This window comes from Pteropus alecto, unplaced genomic scaffold (assembly GCF_000325575.1).
Source record: "Pteropus alecto unplaced genomic scaffold, ASM32557v1 scaffold30, whole genome shotgun sequence".
Lineage (NCBI taxonomy): Eukaryota > Metazoa > Chordata > Mammalia > Chiroptera > Pteropodidae > Pteropus > Pteropus alecto.
In genome coordinates this window covers 760312-765529 of record NW_006429782.1, presented here as the reverse complement: position 1 = coordinate 765529, position 5218 = coordinate 760312, and positions in this window count along the sequence as shown.

Below are 5218 nucleotides of genomic sequence, written 5' to 3'. Positions count from 1 at the left end.
CGGGGAGAGAAGTTTGGCCTCTCAGAGGTGAGGGGGTGTCCATCGCTACTTGCCAGTCTGGAGACCCTGCTGGGGGTGGGGTGCAGGACAGGATGAGAGAGGGTCCCACCCTGCTCCCAGGGCCAGCCCAAAATCGGGGGGCGTGTGGAAGGACCAGCTGTAAAAGCGACCCCTGGAGTCTAACCCCATGGCCCTGGCCTGGCAGGCTGGGGGGCGGCAGGCCCCGGGTGTGGGGGTCCGGGCAGCGGCATTGCCAGAGCGTCCCTGTGGCCGCCCCATTGTTCTCTTTGTTAGAGAGCCAGGCTGAGATTTGCAGGGTGACATCAGGCCGGCCGCCGCTCATTGGCCCTGGAGCTGTGGGGCGGGCGGAGGGTGGTGGGCAGTGCCCGGCCCAGCACACACCCACCCACCCTGGTGGCCGCTGCCCACCGGCCCCAACTTTCCCCTGTCTGCGTGCTTGCACCTCCCCCGCTCCCTGCTGGCCTCCTGTGGTCAGCCTGGTTCTAGAACTTGGGGTGGGGCCTGGGCGGTGCTTGAGATGGGGCTGCAGGACACTCCCGCTGGGGGTCCTGGCCTCCAGCTCCCAGGAACAGGACCCAGAGAAGGGTCGGAGGTGGCTTGAATCATAGTGACCTGTCGCCCTCACCCCTGCCACGGGGATGCTCTGCCAGTCTGGGTGGGTGGGGTGGCCGGGCCGGCAAGCTCCCTGTCATTCGTTTGTCCTCCCCACGCGTGGACATGAGGAGGGCCAGGCACAGTGCTGGGCCCTGGGACCTGCCATCAGGAGTGAGAGTGAGGGGGTCAGGTCACTCTGCGTCCTACTGGCTGCCTCTAAGGGCAGGCGCAGCAAGAGACAGGCCGCCACCCTCTTGCCTCCTTCCTGGGTAGCCCCCACTTTGGCCCCCGTCCCCCATCACTGCACTGGAAGGTGTAGCAAGATCATTGCCACGCGCCGAGTGCCCAGAAGCCTGCGGGTGGGCTGCGTGGAAACCGAGGCCAGCAGGCCGTCCACTCGGTCACTAACTAGGCTGGTCTGCTGGGCACGTTCTGTGTGATCACGTGTGTCCTGTCGCCCGAGGGTCCTTGCAGGGAAGCCTCGCCACACGGGTGGCGGGAGTCAGGTAGAGGACAGGCGCCTGGGGCGTTGGGGACCAGCCTGGATTCTTGGTCGTGGCCGACTCGGGCAGGCTCTGGAGCTCCGCCTGCAGAATGGGTGACCCTGAGCATATGAGAACCACTCTCTGTGACGGGACGGCGCCCCCTCAGGGTTTCTCTGTGGACTCGGGCAACGCGCTGGTTCTGACCTGGCCCGCACACGGCAGCCACCCCGCAAGCGGGGTGCAGGGTACAGGAGCATGCACGCGGGCGGTTGGCGTGGCCCCGGCTCCGGAACCGTCTGTGGCTCCCACCCTCTCCCACCCTGTGCCCCAGCTCTGCCCCCTCCCCTCCTCCAGTCACCTGTTCCTCTGTCCAGCCCATGGGGCCCTGGACACCAAGCCTGCCCCTTCCGACGGCTCAGGCTGTGCCTTGCACCCCGAAGTCCTCATCCTCCTCCGCCAAACGCCAGGGCAGGGCCGGGCTGCAGCCCTGGTGGGCCCGCCTCCCAAAGCTCCGGAGTCCGGGCAGCAGGAAAAGTGGGGTTCCCGGGAGGGTGCAGGTGGGCCTCTCCCTGCAGTCGGCGCACACTGTGGGGGTGACCTTGGGCCCGTGCCCTACCCCCTTGCCATCCACGCCTTGGACCCAGGGTGATCCGTGTCTGCGTCTGACCACGGTCAGGGCTGGGCTCGGTGGCGTTGGGTCTTCAGCACCGGGCACAGGACAGTGCCCGCCCCACGGACAGGAATAAGGGAATGCGGAAGGCAGGGCGGGGACTGCCTTGCTGGCCGGGGCGGTCTCCTGTGCTCAGTGCTCCCCCGCAAGCCCCCGTGCGTGGCCCCAGCCCCATGGGCATGGGGTGCTCTTTCTGGTGGCCAGAGACACTGAAGGGGTGTTGGGGTCCGTGCTTTGGTGCTATCTGTCCACTGTGGGGCGTACAGAGGTCCCCGAGCCTGAGTCAGGGGCGCTTTGTATTGGCAAGTGTAGACCTATGCTGTGGCTTCCCGTCGTGTCCCTGTGTCACAGACAAGCCAGCTTCCCCAGACCAGTGCTACCCAGCTGGAATTGCGCCCCACTTTGGCCCTGCCTAATTGTGGGAGCTTGTCCCGGCCCCGTCTCGCTTCTGGGGCTCCGCTCCTCCGGCCCCCCATCCTCCTTCCCAGGCAGGCCCCCTGCTCCCCCATGGCCTGAGATTTCTTCAACGAGTGTGGCTTGTCACCTGCAGGGCCTGGTTCTCTGGGTGCCCAGCCCATGGGTGGGGCCAGAATCCCCGGAGTGAAGGGAGGTGAAGGGCTGCCTTCATCTGGGTGCTCATGGGGACCCTCAGCCTCCCCACTTTGAGGGGAGGGTCCAGCTGCAGTGGGGTGCTGGGGCCTGGGCCAGGAGCCAGCTTCGGGAGCAGTCACCACACTCCCAGGCGCACCCCGTCTCCTGGGGACAGTTGCCCAGGAGCCCACCCTTCGGCCTGTGCCCAGCAATCAGTGATGGGGCTCGACCCCCCGTCCCCACACACGCTTGCTGTACTCCATCCCTTCTGGTACAGGGTATGACGGCGTCACTCAGGGATCCCCAGTTTCCTGGCCTGGGCAATCCCACCCCCCCAAGCTCTGCCCCCTCTTGGGGTCTTGACGGGAGTGGGGTTTGGGGACCAACAGTTGTCACAGCTGAAGTGCAGTCTGTGAATCAGGGTCCTCGGCCCCTGAGGGCTCTACCTGGCGCCACCCCAGGGGAAGCTCATGGTTCCCATCGCCCTGACACCCGAGGGGGTCGGCTTCGGCCTTGTCCAGCTGCGCACACGTGCCGAATTGAGACCCGCCTCCCCACCTGTGCCCTCCTGTCCCCTGCCCCTGTTACAGGGGCAGGGTGTCTTCCTGGGGCCACAGCCCCTTGGTCCCTCCTCAAATCTGCGAGGCTGGGTGTTTCAGCCCCCTTCTTGCTGGCGAGAAAGCTGGGGCAAAGGAAGCTTCCCTCGAGGGCCCAGGGCGGTCCCCGGGGCACCAGCCCTCAGAGCGTAGTCCCTGGCCTCAGGGAGTTTGGAAAGTCTGGAATTGTGTGCTGGGGCCTGGCCCAGGCAGGGTGGGCTTCTCAGGGGAGGGGCGCCAGGCTGTGATTTGATGTAGAGAAGGGAGAGGACTGGGGGTGGGGATTGTGAGGACAAGGACAAGGGGCAGGGGGAGCTACAGGAGGGGACAGGACTGATGTGTGTGATTTGAAAGCCACCCTTCACCTCACCTGCCAAAGAGGGAGGGGACCTTCCCGGCAGAAGTGGAGGCAGCTGCAGGCCAGGGTGGGTTTCGGGGGCCGTGGAGGTGCGATGCAGGCATGGGGGACAATGCAGCCGTGGGGGGGGGCGTGGCTCTGGACCCAGGGGATGGGACGTGGAGATGGGGGAAGGCTCCTTCCTGAGCATGGGGGACAATGCAGCCGTGGGGGGGGGACGTGGCTCTGGACCCAGGGGGTGGGGCCTGGAGATGGGGGAAGGCTCCTTCCTGGAGGTCGCTGACTCCTATACACCCGGCCTGCTTCTGCTCCAAGCCCTGGATGGGGGCTGCTGTCTCTCTGGGGCATGGGGTGGGGCCACCCTGGGCGACCCCGGTGCCTGGTCCAGGCCTGGTCTCCTTGATCCCATCCTGGGCTGACTGGTCCTGCCAACTCTGTATCCTCCGGCTGTGAAGTTAGCAACACTTATTTCTCTCAATGCCACCCTGTTTGCATTGACACAATGTCCCTGTGTCCCTCTAGCCTCCTCCGGAGCCTGACTGGAGGGGGAGTCTCCCAGACTCCTAGGCCTGGACTCGGGATGTTTCAAAAGGCCCTGGCAGTGGGGGTGGGGGTATCAGGGCCCCTCCAGGGGTCAGGACCCCCAGCCCAGCCCAGGCAGCGGGCACAAAGCCACGGTGCCATCTCCTTGTGTGTCCCCAAGTGTCCCTCAGAGCCTGGGACCTTGGGAGGCATCCCGAGTTTGGGCCCGGGAATCTGCATTGGGCTGAGACCCAGCCGCTCCCTGGAGCTGCGAGGGTCACATGGTCAGAAGGGTCTCGCGGGAGTGGGCGTCAGGGTCGCATTCGAAATGAACTGTCTCAGTTCCGGAGCGTGGACAGTGGCAGTGTGACATCGGCGTGTGGGCCGCACTCCCTCCAGAGGCTCCAGGGAACGATCTGTCCCGTGCTGTCCCAGCTTCCGGTAGCTGCCAGCAGTGCTCGGTGTCCCTTGGCTTGGAGCCACATCACTCCGACCCCTGCCCCCTTGGTCACGTGCCGTCTTCCGTGTGTCCGTGCGTCCAGCTGTGAAGACACCAGCTGTCAGATCTGGGGCCCACTCCGCCCCGACGTAGACTCATCTTGACGAATTCTCTGAGGGGCTCTGCTTTCTGAATAAGGCCCCACTCTGAGGTCGTGGCTGGACGTGAATTTTGGGTACAGTCTTCAACCCACGACAGAGTTCTCCTTACCTTCTTGCGTTTTTGCCAACCGCGGGGCACCCAGCTCGGGGAGAAACTGAGGCCCTGGGCTCGGAGGTGGTGTGTCTGAGATTAAAGCCTGCAGGGGGTACAGCCCGCAGGTGGGGGGGCTCCCAGCTGGCTGGCCCCTGAAGCCACTGCCCGGGAAGGGCTGTCCCAGGCAAGGGTCCCCATCCTCACCCGTGTGCCCATCCCCCCCCCTCAGGGTGCAAGATCAAGGCCCTGCGCGCCAAGACCAACACGTACATCAAGACGCCGGTGCGCGGGGAGGAGCCTGTGTTCATCGTGACCGGCCGCAAGGAGGACGTGGAGATGGCCAAGCGGGAGATCCTGTCTGCCGCCGAGCACTTCTCCGTGATCCGCGCCACGCGCACCAAGGCGGGCGGGCTGCCCGGCGCGGCGCAGGGTCCGCCCAACCTGCCGGGACAGACCACGATCCAGGTGCGCGTGCCCTACCGCGTGGTGGGGCTGGTGGTGGGGCCGAAGGGCGCCACCATCAAGCGCATCCAGCAGCGGACGCACACGTACATCGTGACGCCCGGGCGCGACAAGGAGCCGGTGTTCGCCGTGACGGGCATGCCCGAGAACGTGGACCGCGCGCGCGAGGAGATCGAGGCGCACATCACGCTGCGCACCGGCGCCTTCACCGACGCCGGCCCCGAC